Genomic DNA, 17,459 nt, shown 5'->3' with positions numbered 1-17,459 from the left:
ATTCTAGACGACAAGGCGCGGAAGACCAAGGCCATGACCGCGACTGCAGCGACAATGACAACCGCCGCATCCCAGCCCACGATGGTCATGCATCAACCCAGGGAACCACCATTTACAAGTCCGGCAAAAAACACTCTGACGTCGACTGTCTCTCTCGTGCGCCTGTCGACCAACCGCTACCCGACGACCCGGATGACGAGTACTTCTTGGGAACGATAACTACCGACGACTTCGCTGAACGACAGCGGGCCGACCCGGAACTTAAGGCCCTAATAGAATACCTCGAAGGCAGGACCGCCGAAGTCCCGAAGGTATTCAAGCGCGCACTTGCGTCGTTCTTTCTACGAAACGGTCTTCTACAAAAGAAAAACTTTTCACCGCTTCGAGCTAAGTACCTCCTTGTGGTGCCTTCAGCTCTGCGACCAGAACTCCTGCAGGCCCTGCACGACGATCCGACGGCAGGGCACCTCGGTATTTCTCGCACGCTTTCGAGGATACAAGAAAGGTACTACTGGCCACGTCTTACCACCGATGTCACTCGTTATGTGAGGACATGCCGGGACTGTCAGCGACGCAAGACACCGCCGACAAGGCCAGCGGGACTTCTGCAGCCAATTGATCCACCTTGCCGACCTTTCCAGCAGATTGGTATGGACCTACTGGGGCCGTTCCCGACGTCGACTTTCGGAAACAAGTGGATCGTGGTAGCTACCGACTACCTCACCCACTACGCCGAGACAAAAGCCCTGCCAAAAGGCAGTGCATCCGAGGTAGCTAAGTTCTTCGTCGAAAATATCGTCCTACGTCACGGCGCCCCGGAGGTACTTATCACCGACAGAGGAACGGCATTCACTGCCGACTTAACCCAAGCAATCTTGGCATACAGCCAAACAAACCACCACCGGACGACAGCGTACCACCCACAGACCAACGGCCTCACCGAGCGGCTTAACAAGACGATCGCCGACATGCTGTCAATGTACGTCGATGTCGAACACAAGACGTGGGACGCCATTCTTCCGTATGTGAACTTCGCATACAACACGGTGGTGCAGGAGACGACGCAGATATCTCCATACAAATTGGTCTACGGAAGGAGCCCGGCAACGACGCTCGATGCCATGTTACCCAACGTCACCGACGAAGAAAACCTCGATGTGAGCGAGTACCTTCAACGCGCCGAAGAAGCCCGACAACTTGCGCGTCTCCGTATCAAGAATCAACGGACGACCGACAGCCACCGTTACAATCTTCGACGACGCTTCGTGGAATACCAGCCCGGTGAACGTGTTTGGGTGTGGACGCCGATACGCCGACGTGGACTAAGTGAGAAGCTTCTGCGACGGTGTTTCGGACCGTACAGGGTCGTTCGACGTCTCGGCCCGCTTGATTACGAGGTTGTCACCGACGGCATCACGAACTCTCAACGACGCCGATCGCAACCTGAAGTCGTACATGTCGCGCGCCTCAAGCCGTTTCATGCCCGTTAACAAACTGAAACAGTGTTTTTTTGTATTATAGTTGTATTGTAATTTATTCATTGTACTTTCTAGCATTATTATTGTACCTTCATCTTTAGTTAAAGCATCGGGACGATGCCTTTTTTTCAGAGGGGGGCAATGCCACGTTCCATTTCCCAAGTTTTTGTTATCGTCTCAAAACACCACACCATTCTCAGCGTGAACCGCGCCTGCAGTTTTCGAGAAGGTTCCGGACTGTAGTAGATCATTTCGATAAAATCACGCCCACTGTGCGAACGGTACAGATTGTTCTGGAACCTACGCCGCCGCCAGCGATAACGCTAGAACATTCGACGGCAAGGGTATAAATGCCGACGCGCTTCGCCGCTTGTCAGTTGTTGATCGAAGGCCGACGCTCCGTTCGCCGCTATTAGTCCGAGACTGCTATCTGTGCGAGACTGCTGCTGTAATTGGACTTTCCTTTTATCAGGCACAGGTTCGCCCAAATAAACAGTTAAATCCCAACACGAAGTCTCCTGTCTTCGGCCACGTCACGACCCCGTGACAATATATATATATATATATATATATATATATATATATATATATATATATATATATATATATATATATATATATATATATATATATATATATATATATATATATATATATATATGGCAATGGCCGCCGCAACGACGCCGTTAAAGCGCGTCAGCATGAGGTTTCCAAGGACCGAAACTTCCACAGTGATCATCGGTGACTCCCTATCAAAGTACTTGCCCCAAACTTCGATTCCACTTCTGTAGGTTAGCCAGCTTTCATTTCGCAAATTGGTGCCACGATTTATGACGTTCGGTCACTCATCAAATTTGTGCCAGAAACACCCAATACCACCATGCTCCTCGTTGGAACTAATGATATGGCAATAGGAACAGCAGAAGCTGCGTTCGACAAGTATCGCTCTCTGCTTGATTTTGTTATGAATACTATGCCGAACATATCCAGAATTTATGCAACACTCTTACTTCCGCGTTGCACTACCGTCACCACGGTAACTGCAACCTCTCGTTCATCCGACGTTGCAACAGGGAAGCAAGTTACTTCAACCGACAGCTACGTGGATTCTGCAGTCACTCAAGAAAAGTCTTTTTCCTGGACCACGGCTTCTAACATCTTCCCTCAGCGTGTATACTGGCTGCTGATGGTCTTCATCCGAATTTTGAACGTGTCGCTCTCATCGCCAGCCATATTTGTGAACATTCCTGCAACCGCAACAACAAAGAGTCACTGTGGTGTGAATTCCCCTCGTGTTACCCTTCACATAGTGCTACGTAGACTTACTTCTCCAAGGGTGTGCTACCCTCAACTCTCCCCAGACGCCGAAATCAATTCTCCAGTTCTGAGCCGCCAGAACTTGAGTGAGGAAAGTGCCTTTCTAGAGCAGCCGCTACCCTTCCCTGAAGAACCCCGCTCGTGACAACGCTACCAAATGACTGCCAGTTCCTTGCAGATCTGTTATGCACGTGCCCTCTAGAACATTTCTGGAGTCTAGGAAGATTGCCGAGAAAAGCATTCGTTCAGAGCTGCATGTCACTACATTGTCGGCATACTTGAGTGCTTCTAAAGTTTCTACAGGTTTACAGCTTAGATTCCAACTGGCCACTTGTGATCTACCTTCTTTGTAGAAAGCCAAGTGGCAACAAGCATTGAGTGACGTCTCACTAGAACTACTACGTATAGTTATTGATCACTACAAATTGCGTGCGCTTAGCCTCCATAGCGAGGAAGCCTGCCTTACTGCTCAACTAGGGTCTCGCGAGTCGGAATCCTTAGAAGCCTATAAACGTAAGAAAAGTAATAACTTAAGTACGCTTAAATGCAATAAATTCATTCGCGACAGCATAGACCCGTCTGTATATACCGCTAATACGAATAATGCTCCTGATAAATCGTCGGTCAGAAGCATGCCCACTGAACCCAGTGATAATGTCGTAATCCTGTCGGCTATCATTCTCTCTTGTGCTCAAATAGCTGCATTGTCGAAAGGTCTTACTTTTTGCCCAGCCTCAGGTGGATTTAGTGAATTCCAGCTTTTAAAAAATTTGGATAACTTTGCACGTAACATGCGCGTTAGAGAATACTCTCATGACCGTGAAAACTCTAATAACAATACAATACCTTTGCCGTCGCACAAGAGGTGGACATCTTCACCACAACATAATCAATGCCTCTATATGTGTATCTGGGCTGCACAGCATGACGTCCTCGAGGCGTACAAGATCCGTGTTCATTACCGACAAAATTTAACAACGAAGAAAAAAGCAGCACTCGAAAAACTATCCTACAACCCTGACATTGTCATCAAGCCTGTCGATAAGGGAGGAGCAATCGTCATTTTTGATAGGAAGGATTACGTAGCGGAAGCTACCCGACAACTCTCCGACGACAGTTTTTATTGAGCCCTCCCAACCAACCCAACAGATATTTCATGTCCATCTTGCAAGATAAACTAATGACTCTAATTAGAGAAAAAAACTAGAGGGAATAGTTGTTAGGTCACTTATTTTGCTCAGCCCTGTAGCCGGCAGATTTTACATACTCCCGAAGATTCATAAACAAGGTAATCCGGGCCGCCCAATCATCTCCGGTATAAACACTACAACCGAAAACTTGTCGCGCTAAGTTGATTCCGTTATTAAACATATTCCCGAGACAATTCCATCAGTCGTCAAGGACACCAATAACTTTCTTCAAGACGTATTAAGTCTTAACATTCCCCAAAATGCAATACTTGTAACACTGGATGTCGCTTAGCTCTATACTAACATACCGCATGCCGATAAAATTGCTGCAGTGCTTAATGCATACGAGGATTCGTGTCTCAATAAACCAATCGATAAAAAAGCCTTACAATTACTACTGAACCTTATTTTTGAACTCAACAACTTTGGATTTAATAATTGTAATTACGTTCAGATCAGTGGCACATCAATGGGAACCCGAATAGGCCCTACTAATGCTAACATTTTCATGGGCATTCTAGAGAATAATTATCTGTCCAGCACTGACCTACAGCCTTTGTATTATAGATGGTTTATAGATTATATATTCTTCATTTGGACACATGGGGACGACACGCTTTTAAAATTTATAGATGGATTTAATAATTTCCATCCGTCAATCAAGCTTTCGCACAGCTATTTGACAAATTCTGTTAACTTTCTGAATGTCACCATCGCGCTTTCCGAAGGAAAATTACTCACAAAATTATACCGCCAACGTAGTGATAGAAACCAGCTTCTCCATTTTCAGATCAGTCATATGCGACACTGTACCTTATATACCTTATAGTCAGACTCGCTGTTTTAAGCGATTGTGTTCCGATCTCGAAGACTTCCTATCTAACTGCGAGAAACTTAAAAGCGCTCTCATAAAACGACGGTATCCAGCGGACTTGGTCGACGACACTATAGACCGAGCAGATCAATTGAATAGAGCCGACATTCTCAGCGCAAACAGTGTGCCTGAACAACGTGCTGGCACTAATCTCGTATTAACTTACTCGGCATCAGTGCCAAATGTTCTTTCTACACTCAAACGCCACCACAACATCCTTACCCAAAGTGAGCATCTGAAAAACATCTTTCCTGAACCACCTCGCGTAGTTTACCGGCGCTTTAAGAGTCTTCGCGTTATGCTAGCATCGTCAAAAATAAACGAACCCTAAACATCTGGCTGTGCATCTTGCAACAAATCACGCTGCAAGGTTTGCCGACATATGCCGACCACCCAGGAAGCCGTTAGTACGTCGTCTAATTTCACCCTTAAAATTCGTGGCCCCTTTATTTGCGATAGCTCTAACGTTATATACATGCTCGAGTGTGCCGTCTGCAGTGAACAGTATATTGGCCATACAGAAACATCGTTCTGAATACGCTTCAACAACCGTAAATCACGTACCAATACGCAACCTAACCTCCCAATCTTAAAACATTTTCGCTTACCAGGGCACTCGTTCGAAAAAAATTAGGGTTACTATACTTGAATCGGGATTTCATTCTCACTACGATCGGAAAATCCGCGAATCGTACCTCATCTACAAATTCAACACCGTGTCATCAGGCATAAACGAAAGTACAGGCACACTTTCTAGTGTGCCCACCAAACATTATCAGCCTTAACCCATGGCACGTAGCGTGATCGGTTAAGCTTGTTGGATACCGTCTCTAATGTTTCTGAGATTGTGTATATTTGTGTATCCAATGTTTACAGTCACTTGAGTTCATTAATCGCCACCGCTATCACGAATGTGGATACAAGACTGTATTTGAACGCGCAGGAGCAATAAGAGCGTCAGCTACTCATCTTATTTATACCACAATAACTGAGCTTTGTATATAACGCGCAATCTGACTGTAATATCACGCGGTTTTCTGATAATTTGATATCTATGCATTCATTGTTGCTTTATGATTATCTATATCCGGTTCTTACAGAGTTATGCTGTGTGCACAAAGAAGTGATTTCTGCTCTATGGTGTTCTTCATTTTTGTTTATGTATATATATTTATTTATGTTTTTGCATGATATCTAACTGTACCTTCATGAACACTTCACGCTATGAATCGTCTAATCGCTGATATACGTAGCCAATCTTTATTATCCCATGTGAATCGTATTTATAAGCAAGCGCGTTGACATGTACTTGTTACTTTGACAAAGGCTGGTCCACCAGCCACAACGTCAGTCATAATATAACGTGCAAAACCAACGTACCCTATTTCGCCCTATTCTACCGGGGCCAGCGTTACTTCCGTGCTGCAACAATATATATATTGTGAAGAACCGGTTTATTCGGCCAGGCTCGAGCTCAATCACGCCGGTGATGATATTCTTAGATGAAGAAGATGTACAGGTGATGATGATTACAAAGAGAATAAAGAGTCATTCGCTTGTCGCGTTCACACTAATTCCCCGGCGCGGTGAAAGCGGCCGCCTGGTCGCTTGACAGTATTATGAAATGCGTCGCGCATAAGGCTTTAAACGAGATACGTGCACTATCTCTGTTCCTCGGCAACGATGATCAGGACTAGCGCTAAGAAGAGAAACGCGGTAATTGACAGGAGATGTCTGTTCGACCACCGTGTATGGCCCAATGAAGCGACTGATGATTTTGTCGCATAGGCCGGGGACGCGTAGTGGAGTCCATAGAAGAACTTCGTCACCAGGGGAAAAACTCACAACACGGCGAGACGAGTCGTAGCGAGATTTTTGAGTGTCTTGAGAGAGGCCGGTGTTAACACGGGCCTGGTGACGGCAGTGTGCGAGATGAGATAGGAATTCTTCAGAGAAAGGAGCCTTCGAGGGTGCAGGGGCCGAAAGGAAAGAGACATCCAGAGCGAAACTCGGCGAGCGACCATGGACGAGAAAAAATGGAGAAAAGCCGGTAGTGCGTTGAGCAGCCGTATTATAGGCGAATGTCACGAAGGGTAGAATTGCATCCCAGTTCGTGTGGTTGGGGTGAATGTACATGGCGATCATGTCCGATAGGGTCCGATGAAACCGTTCAGTCAATCCGTTGGTCTGCGGGTGGTAGCTAGAAGTGGTCTTGTGAACAGTGTTCGAGGCACGCAAAACTTGCTCGACAATGGAAGATAGGAAGACTTTGCCACGATCACTGAGGAGAATGCGTGGAGCTCCATGACGCAAAAAGATGTGGCGAAGAAAGAAATCGGCGATCTCAGTGGCAGTACCAGATGGTATAGAAGCTGTTTCTGCGTAGCGGGTAAGGTGGTCGACTGCCGTGACAATCCAGCGATTCCCATTGGATGATATAGGAAGAGGGCCATACAAGTCGATTCCAACGACTTCAAAAGGTGAGGCGGGACAAGGAAGAGGTTGCATTAAGCCAGCCGGAGTAGTTGTCGGTCGTTTTCGCCGTTGGCAATGGGCACAGGAGGCGACGCACTTAGCGACGGCTGAAGAGAGGCCAGGCCAAAAACAACGACTTCGTATTTTGTCGTAAGTCTTGTGGTAGCCTAGATGAGCAGCGGTTGGATCATCATGAAAGGCTTCCAGAACTTCACGTTGCAGAGAACGTGGGATGACGGGTACCCACTTGTTGCCATCTATGTGGTAAACGTAGCGACATAAAGCATCACCGACAAGCTTAAATTGTTTAAGTTGTCGACGGAGTCTGGCGTTTGGAGGAGTAGTAGAGCCGGTCAAGCGGTCAACAATGGTGCGGCAGTATGGGTCGACACGTTGTTGTGAAACAAGGACGGATAGGGTGGCAGGTGATGAACTTAGCGCTGCGATTGGAGAGGTGCTGTTGTTTTGGAGTATCGATGGTGAATTGCTTCCGCTGGGCAAAGGACAGCGCGATAGAGCATCAGCATCTTGATGCTTCTTCCCAGATCTGTAGGTGACATCGAAATCATACTCCTGTAAGCGAAGCGCCCAGCGACCAAGGCGACCCGATAAGTTTTTCAGCGATGAAAGCCAGCATAGGGCGTTATGGTCGGTCACGACGGTAAAATGACGGCCGTGAAGATATGGTCGGAATCTTTGCACTGCCCAAACAACAGCAAGGCACTCCTGCTCTGTGATAGTGTAGTTCTTTTCTGGAGCGGTAAGAGCACGACTTGCGTAGGCAACGACGCGTTCGCGTGAGTTTTTGTCACGCTGCAAGAGTACCGCACCGAGACCATGACTACTTGCGTCGGTGTGAAGGATGGTGGGTGCGGTGGAATCGAAGTGGCACAGTACCGGATCCGACGTGAGGGCTTGCTTCAATGCCGTGAAAGGGCTTTCGCAGTCTTCGGACCAAATGAAGGGGACGTTCTTTGCGAGGAGTTGATGGAGCGGAGACGCAAGTTCTGCGAAACCACGTATGAAGCGCCGGAAGTAAGAAGATAACCCAAGAAAGCTGCGCAGGTCCTTCTGACGTAGTGGACGAGGAAAATCGAGGACAGCGGCAAGCTTCTCGGGGTCGGGCCGAATTCCTTCTTTGCTGACAAGGTGGCCGAGAACCTTGATTGTTTTGCAAGCAAAGGTACATTTCTTGGTGTTAAGCTGTAGACCGGCTTTTGCAAGGCATGTGAGGAGTTCGTCAAGACGTTGTAGATGCTGCGAGAACGTGGATGAAAACACTACTATGTCATCGAGATAGCACAGACATGTTTTCCATTTCAAACCACGCAATACGCCGTCTATCATGCGTTCGAAGGTGGCGGGCGCATTACAGAGTCCAAAAGGCATCACATTGAACTCGTACAACCCATCTGGCGTTGAAAAGGCGGTCTTCTCTTTATCAGACTCCGACATTGGTATCTGCCAGTAGCCTGACCTAAGGTCGAGGCTGGAAAAATACTCTGCGCCCTGTAATGAATCCAGTGCATCGTCGATCCGAGGGAGGGGATAAACATCCTTGCGCGTTATTTTGTTTAGCGCACGGTAATCGACGCAGAAACGCACTGTCCCATCTTTCTTTTGAACGAGAACAACTGGGGATGACCAGGGACTCGAGGAAGGACGTATGATGTTGCGTCGTAGCATGTCTGAGACGTTTTCCTCGATGATCTTGCGTTCTGTTTGAGACACGCAATATGGACGCTGATGTACAATACGAGAGCCGTCAGTCTGGATGCTGTGAGTAGCGGTGGTAGTCATGCTGAGGGCGGGCGAGTTCACGTCAAATAGAGAACGGTGTCTATTTAACAGGGCGAGCAAATCCTCAGTTTGATCAGGTGTTAAGTCATTGCTTATTGTCGCCGACACAGGTGTGGCAGAGGCATTGAATGGCAATGATTGCGACTTCGGAACATCGTTGTGGTTGTTATTCGGAAGAGTAACAATCGCAACAGGCTCACTGTCGACCGCGCAAGATACTGTTGAGCCACAGGGGAGCAGTACACACTCGGGCGTTTGATTTATGGCGGTTAGGTACGTACACCCATCGAAGAAGCGAATAAGCCCCGGTGTGATCACAATGCCCCTACGTAGGGTATGACCGTAAGGGAGAATTAGTACGTCGCCATCCACAATGTCGGTGCAATTAACACTTATAATTTCTTCGATGTATGGCCGAAGTACATAATCTGACTTGGTGACAAGGCGGATGCGTCCATCTTGTTCAAGCGGAGAAGAGTCAGTGGCGTTTAGATGCAGGAGGCGCTGATCACATGATATGAAAGCGGACGCAGAAGACAAGAAATCCCACCCAAGAATGAGAGCGTGGGTGCACTCACGAAATACCGCGAAAACAATGTGATGACGAATGCCTTCTATGCAGACACGAACGGTACACTGTGCAAGTGGACGAATGAGAGCGTTGGTCGCCGCACGTAGAGGTGGGCCGCCATAAGGTGTGGTGACTTTTCGAAGGCGGGAACAAAAATCAGCACGAATAATCGAAACGGCAGCGCCAGTGTCTACAAGAGCCTCAACACGTACACCTTCTACAAACACTACTATCAAATTCGATGGCCGCTCTGGAGGAATTGTTAGCTGTCCAAGGGATGCAGTTTCCCCTCCTAAAACTGCATCGGAAGTTTTCCGCGTGGGCGTTCGTGGAATGGGAGGCGGGCCGTAGAGGCGACACTGAACGGCGACCTGGCGAAGGCGACCTGCGGCGAGACGTACGGGAATTCCCAGGCATGTCCGTATGGTAAGTAGGTGACGGTGAACGGTAATAAGACGATCGGGGGGGTGGCCGTAAGTAGTTCATGGTCGGACGGAAGCTTCGACGTTCTTCGGGAGCGTAGCCGCGTTGCTCGTCATGTTGGCGCCTTCGACAAAAGCGAGCGATATGTCCTCGATAGCCGCAGTAGTAACAGGTTGGCTGAGGTGGGCGCTGAGGTGCGTGGTAAGGTGGTGCACGCACTGGCGGTGATAACGAAGCCACAGGCGTATGGTCTGCTGTTGTAGGCACAGAAACGGTGGGTGCGGCAGAGAGCGCGGCAACTTCGGCGTACGTGCGCGTCTGGCGCACGCAGGGACTGTTGGAACACGTCGCACGCGATGCGGAGGCGATCTCTTGTTTAATCAGGTCTCGCAAGCTATCTTTTTCAGGAGGTGAAGTAACTTCGACAGCACAGGAAGAGCAGCGCCCGTGCAGCTCTTCACGAACGATGTCGCGAATAAGCGCACGCAAGTCGAGGGGTGCAGGCAAAGGAACGTCGGTGGCATCGTAGCAAAGGCGAAGAGACTGAACCTCGTCAAGTCGCTGACAGATTGTTATCACGTCCTGGGTGGTGGCAGGATTTTGCGTGGCGAGGGTGTTAAAGACGACGGTGTTAATGCCATTAATAATGTGGCGTATTTGGTCGTTTTGAGACATGCCGGTGTTAACGCGCTTGCACAGTGCAAGGACATCCTCAATATAAGAGGTGTAAGATTCACCCGGCAGCTGCGTGCGTTGAGCGAGTTTTTTCTTTGCTGCCTCAGTGCGAACTGCAGGGGCACCAAATACCTGACAAATTTGCTGCTCGAAAGTGTCCCAGTCGGGAAGATCCGGGTGGTGGTTCCAGAACCAAGTTTTCGCAACATCGGACAAGTAAAATGGGACGCTGCGCAACTTGTGTGGATTGTCCCACCTGTTCAAATCGCTGACGAGGTCGTAGTTCTTGATCCAGTCTTCCACATAATCGCCTCGGAGACCGGAAAACACTGGTGGATCACGCAGGCGAGTGTTGTTGGGCGGAGCGGGGGGCGGTGGCTGCAGTAGGACGGCGACGTTGGATGGGCCAGGGTTTTCTTGGGCCGCCATGGCAGGGGGTTGTACGCGACGACCCGAGTGGAGCTCCAGCGAGAACGGGCGAGAGGACTTGAGGGAACGAAAAGCACAGTCCACCACTTGTGAGGAACGGGTTTATTCGGCCAGGCTCGAGCTCAATCACGCCGGTGATGATATTCCTAGATGAAGAAGATGTACAGGTGAGGATGATTACAAAGAGAATAAAGAGTCATTCGCTTGTCGCGCTCACAATATATATATATATATATATATATATATATATATATATATATATATATATATATATATATATAAGGGAAAGAAGTGTATACCTAAGGGCTCGTTTTTCCGTGTTTTAACACAATATTAATGAGATATAACAGACAGTAATGCCAAGGAATGTACAGGGGAAGTTATTAGAACCAATGGAATGTAAATAAGAAGAAAGAAGAAAGAAAAGTGGATGAGAAAATTACCAGCCGTGAGCAGGAATCGAACCTACGACCTCCGAATAACACGTTCGATGCTCTAACCACTGAGCTATCACAGCGACCTTCCCTCCATCCAGTTTTTTGGGTTTATATGTGAATTTAGAAGTAGGAGTGACAGTCAGCGCCATCTATAAACCAAACAACGAGTGTGAAAACACTCTTATGCGCATGTTTGGCGTCACGTAGCACGTGAACTTATTATGAGCGGGCAGCTGATTAATTGTCCCTATTATACAACCTAAACACACCAAGTCTACCAGTACGAGACCCTCGTTCAATGAAATAAGGGAAAGAAGTGTATACCTAAGGGCTCGTTTTTCCGTGTTTTAACACAATATTAATGAGATCAGACAGACAGTAATGCCAAGGAATGTACAGGGGAAGTTAGTAGAACCAATGGAATGTAAATAAGAAGAAAGAAAAGTGGATAAAAAATTACCAGCCATGAGCAGGAATCGAACCTACGACCTTCGAATAACGCGTTCGATGCTCTAACCACTGAGCTATCACAGCGGCCTTCCCTCGAACCTAGCTCAGTGGTTACCTAGCTCAGTCGAGCAGGAATCGAACATAGCTCAGTGGTTAGAGCATCGAACGTGTTATTCGGAGGTCGTAGGTTCGATTCCTGCTCACGGCTGGTAATTTTCTTATCCACTTTTCTTTCTTCTTTCTTCTTATTTACATTCCATTGGTTCTAATAACTTCCCCTCTACATTCCTTGGCATTACTGTCTGTTAAATCTTATTATTATTGTGTTAAAACACGGAAAAACGAGCCCTTAGGTATACACTTTATTCCCTTATTTCATTGAACGAGGGTCTCGTACTGGCAGACTTGGTGTGTTTAGGTTGTACAAGAGGGACAATTAATCAGCTGCCTGCTCATAATAAGTTCACGTGCTACGTGACGCCAAACATGCGCATAAGAGTGTTTTCACACTCGTTGTTTGGCTTATGCATGGCGCTGACTGTCACTCCTACTTCTAAATTTACATATAAACCCAAAAAAGTGGATGGAGGGAAGGCCGCTGTGATAGCTCAGTGGTTAGAGCATCGAACGCGTTATTCGAAGGTCGTAGGTTCGATTCCTGCTCACGGCTGGTAATTTTTTAATCCACTTTTCTTTCTTCTGTCTTATTTACATTCCATTGATTCTAATACCTTCCCCTGTACATTCCTTGCCATTACTGTCTGTTAGATCTCATAATTATTGTGTTAAAACACGGAAAAACGAGCCCTTAGGTATACACTTCTTTTCCTTATTTCATTGAACGAGGGTCTCGTACTGGCAGACTTGGTGTGTTTCGGTTGTATAAGAGGGAAATGAATCGGCTGCCCGTTCATAATAAGTTCACGTGCTACATGACGCCAAACATGCGCATACGAGTGTTTTCACACTCGTTGTTTGGCTTATAGATGGCGCTGACTGTCACTCCTACTTCTAAATTCACATATAAACCCAAAAAAGTGAATGGAGGGAAGGCCGCTGTGATAGCTCAGTGGTTAGAGCATCGAACGCGTTATTCGAAGGTCGTAGGTTCGATTCCTGCTCACGGCTGGTAATTTTTTAATCCACTTTTCTTTCTTCTGTCTTATTTACATTCCATTGATTCTAATACCTTCCCCTGTACATTCCTTGCCATTACTGTCTGTTAGATCTCATAATTATTGTGTTAAAACACGGAAAAACGAGCCCTTAGGTATACACTTCTTTTCCTTATTTCATTGAACGAGGGTCTCGTACTGGCAGACTTGGTGTGTTTCGGTTGTATAAGAGGGAAATGAATCGGCTGCCCGTTCATAATAAGTTCACGTGCTACATGACGCCAAACATGCGCATACGAGTGTTTTCACACTCGTTGTTTGGCTTATAGATGGCGCTGACTGTCACTCCTACTTCTAAATTCACATATAAACCCAAAAAAGTGAATGGAGGGAAGGCCGCTGTGATAGCTCAGTGGTTAGAGCATCGAACGCGTTATTCGAAGGTCGTAGGTTCGATTCCTGCTCGTGGCTGGTAAACTTTTCATCCACATTTCTTTCTTCTTTCTTCTTATTTACATTCCATTGGTTCTAATAACTTCCCCTATACATTCCTTGGCATTACTGTCTGTTAGATCTCATTAATATTCGGTTAAAACACGGAAAAACGAGCCCTTAGGTATACACTTCTTTCACTTATTTCATTGAATGAGGGTCTCGTACTGGCAGACTTGGTGTGTTTAGGTTGTATAAGAGGGACAATTAATCAGCTGCCCGCTCATAATAAGTTCACGTGCTACGTGACGCCAAACATGCGCATAAGAGTGTTTTCACACTCGTTGTTTGGCTTATAGATGGCGTGACTGTCACTCCTACTTCTAAATTCAGATATAAACCCAAAAAAGTGGATGGAGGGAAGGCCGCTGTGATAGCTCAGTGGTTAGAGCATCGAACGTGTTATTCGAAGGTCGTAGGTTCGATTCCTGCTCACGGCTGGTAATTTTTTCATCCACTTTTCTTTCTTCATTCTTCTTATTTACATTCCATTGGTTCTAATAACTTCCCCTGTACATTTCTTGGCACAACTCTCTGTTAAATCTCATATATATATATATATATATATATATATATATATATATATATATATATATATGTATATATATATATATATATATATATATATATATATATATATATACATTGTGGAGATAGGTTTGCACTAGGCTTACCTACTAAGCGCCACCGTGTAGAGAGTAGAGATGGGACGTCCTCCACTGCCGCTGCTGCCGGGTTCATTGATTTCTCCGGCATGGCGCAGAAACCGTGCACGAGGCAGGATAACAACAACAACGGGTTTAATAACCCAAGATGCAGCACAGTGCGACCCTCACGGGCTTGCAGGCCGTTTAGAGTACTCCGCAAAGCCGAGCAAGTACGCTTGCCTAAGGCGCGACGACTCCCGCACAAGGGCCGAAGTCGAACGCACGAACGAGAAGCCGCCTGCTAAGCAGCGCGTCAACCTCTCGTGGAGGCCTGAGAGCATCTGCCACGACGAGCGAATCGTCGGGCGCATCATAGCTCGTAGGAGAGGAGGATGTCACGCGTGGCCCAAAGGGAAATGGCGCTGCATTGTGACGTAGGCCCGAGCAGCGCGCCAGCGTAGCGTGCCCGGACATGGCTGCACGGGAAGGAGCTTACAGTTGACTCGCCCAGACCAAGAGGTGCCCTGGCAGCCATCTTGGCGGATGCCGGTGCTTATGCGCGCCCGGGCTACGCTGATGGCGCGTGCGCGGCAGCTGGGGAACGAGGCACCAGATAGGAGGGTGCTCTGGATTCCCACATCCCCTCTCCTAAGACCGAGGCCGCCCTAAAGGCGCCGTAGTAACAGCATCCACCAACACCGAGAAAGCTGAGGTCCAGCTCCGTGCCGTCAATGAGATCGTCGGGCACCCCTGTGTCTTCGGTAGGCGGCGTCTCAGCAGGAACCTGGAGCCGCAGGAGGGCAGCAGACACCGCAGCAGCGATGGCCGACTTGAATTAAGAGTCCGTGATGAGCGCAGCTACGAACGCCTGAACGGAGTCGGTAGACAGGGCAGGTTGAAGGCCCGGGCCAGGTGGCACCACTGGAGTGGGCAGGAGCGCAGGGGCTCCGCCGGACATCGCTCGGTGAAGTCTCGAACGGAGGTGGGTAGCCTCGTGCACCAGCAGGACACCACAAGCGTCGCAGTAGGAGGCTTCAAGAACAGGCGACATCGAGGCATCTTCGGAAGCGTCGAGCAGGCCCGAATGAGTGCGTCCGCAGAAAGGATGTGGGACGGAATCGGGGTCTAACCCCACCCAGACTATGCGTTGCTTGGACCAGCGACGAGTCGACACGAAGGCGACCGGCGTCTCAGTGTCATGTGTGAACGTCCACGTAGCGACTTCATACGAGATGGTGTCTTGCTAGCCGGGGCTGGCGCAGCATTCGACGGAGGCGGCATGGACGCGGCTAGTGCCTGCGGAACGACCGAGTGCGCGGCTGGTCTCCCGGGCTTTTTCTTGGAAGAACGGGTCAGCGAGGAGGACATAACGAAAGCTGGGGTGTCGCTGAAAAGCCGAAACGCAACTGAAGGTGCGGCCCCAGAGGCGCGACAGGGTGGCCCAATAAAGAGAACCTACTCCGTCGGATTGAAGGTTGCGTGAGCCAATAGGGCGCACGCTTCCCTTTTCCCGCCGAATACGCGGAAGATACCCAGTGAGAGAGTGACCTACCGGGGAAAGGGCTTTTCTCTCTCGAGAAGCTTGGAGCGCTGGCAACCGGGTGGATATTCCGCGCGCAGTGCGTTTAATGGTGTTCCCAGGGAGAAAGCTCGCCAGGTAGCCGTTATTGTTGCTGCTGGATGGGCTCTTGCACAGCAGCTATAAATCTCTGCTCCCTTGCATGGAGGGGATAACGTCCCGCTACATGCCGGGGGCGAAAATCAGCCTGGGTGCGTTTTTGCAGGTTGTACCGATGGCGTGGTTTGGAACCGGCCTTATCCCGGTTTCCCTGCGGTTCGGTGACCGCATCCCCCTCCCCGAAGTCGTTGCTGTGGGCAACGACTTCGGTCAGAGACGTTTACTGGGCCACCGACTGGTGTCCCTTGGGAGTCAGCCAGCTTGTTTTCCAGGGGTGACACTTTGGTCTGCACTCGGTGTGGGCACAACCACTTGGCCGAAAGGGGGGCCGTGATGCCTTTGGCGGCATCACTCAAGACGTGATTGCGCCTGAGGAGGAGATCGCCGACATCGTAACGGACATACCGATGCGACCGGTCGTATTGAGCCTAATGAACAGCTCGCGCTTTTGCCAGGTTGGAACGCGCCAGGTCGAGAACGACGTCCATTCGTGAGTTCAGTTCCGCCACGTAGCCAGACGGGCTGACCTTCGCGGCGCTTGCCCCGCCGCCACCCCATAGGACGCCGTCCATGGGGTTAGGCAGCTCTTTCCCAAAATTGAGGAACGCGGGCGTGTACCCTGTTGAGCCATGGACCGTAGACCGCAAGGAGAGGCCGATCTCGTTAAGACAAGCATCCCAATTCCTGTGTAGCTGCGCAAAGGCTGTCAGCAAGGGCTTTAGGTTCCGGTTTATCCGCTCGGTCGGGTTGGCCTGTGGGTGATACGTGGTTGTTTTATGGTGCTTAATGCCAAAGTCAGCACACGCATCCACAAACACCTTGGCCATGAAATAGGACACATTGTCCGTGATCAACTCCGCCGGAAAGCCAAAGCGGGTAAAGACCTCGGTCAACTTGTACCAGATTACGCGTGCCGTTAACTTCCGAAGGGGAAACAGTTCGACCCACTTCGTGAAGTGATCTATGACAGCCAGGAGAAAAACATGGCTTCTACGGCTTCTTGGGAAAAGTCCCTTAGTGTCACAGGCCAAGACCTGCCAAGGTTGTTGGCTGTCGATCGGCTGCATGAGCCCTGGAGGCTTGCCCCCGTGAGGCTTCGCGCATTGCCACAGGCGGCATGAGCGGGCGTAGTGAAGGGCGTCGCGCTTCATGCCAGGCCAGGTAGTGAAGCGGCACAACTTTTGAAAAGTCTTAAGGCCACTCACGTGTCCGGCCAACCGCGAGTCGTGGAAATAACCTATAGTGGCTTTCCTTAGACTGTGGGGTATCACTACCTTGAAAGACTCCTGGGGAGCTTCTTCAGATGGGACGTAGCGCAGGAGAACGCCATCGGCATCAAGCAGGTACGAGTCCAACGTGGCTGCAGCAATAGCAGCCTGCGTACAGCCTTTGGCGCCGACAGCAATAC

The 17,459-nt window shown here is 48.9% G+C and overlaps 1 protein-coding gene and 2 non-coding genes across 8 annotated transcripts in view; 2 read left to right on the top strand and 1 right to left on the bottom strand.

Annotated features, from left to right (window-relative positions):
* LOC119173523 (solute carrier family 41 member 3) overlaps window positions 1-17,459 on the top strand; it is an 880,209-nt gene that overhangs the window by 110,897 nt on the left and 751,853 nt on the right. The gene's annotated exons all lie outside the window — the stretch shown is intronic.
* On the bottom strand, window positions 11,677-11,749 carry TRNAT-UGU (transfer RNA threonine (anticodon UGU)). Its single transcript has one exon. It is a non-coding gene; the product is annotated as a tRNA-Thr (tRNA).
* Window positions 14,094-14,166, top strand: TRNAT-UGU (transfer RNA threonine (anticodon UGU)). The gene has a single exon. It is a non-coding gene; the product is annotated as a tRNA-Thr (tRNA).

Source organism: Rhipicephalus microplus, chromosome 5 (genome assembly GCF_043290135.1).
Source record: "Rhipicephalus microplus isolate Deutch F79 chromosome 5, USDA_Rmic, whole genome shotgun sequence".
NCBI classification, from domain to species: domain Eukaryota; kingdom Metazoa; phylum Arthropoda; class Arachnida; order Ixodida; family Ixodidae; genus Rhipicephalus; species Rhipicephalus microplus.
Note: the sequence above shows the minus strand (reverse complement) of the source record. Positions and strands in the feature narration are given on the sequence as shown.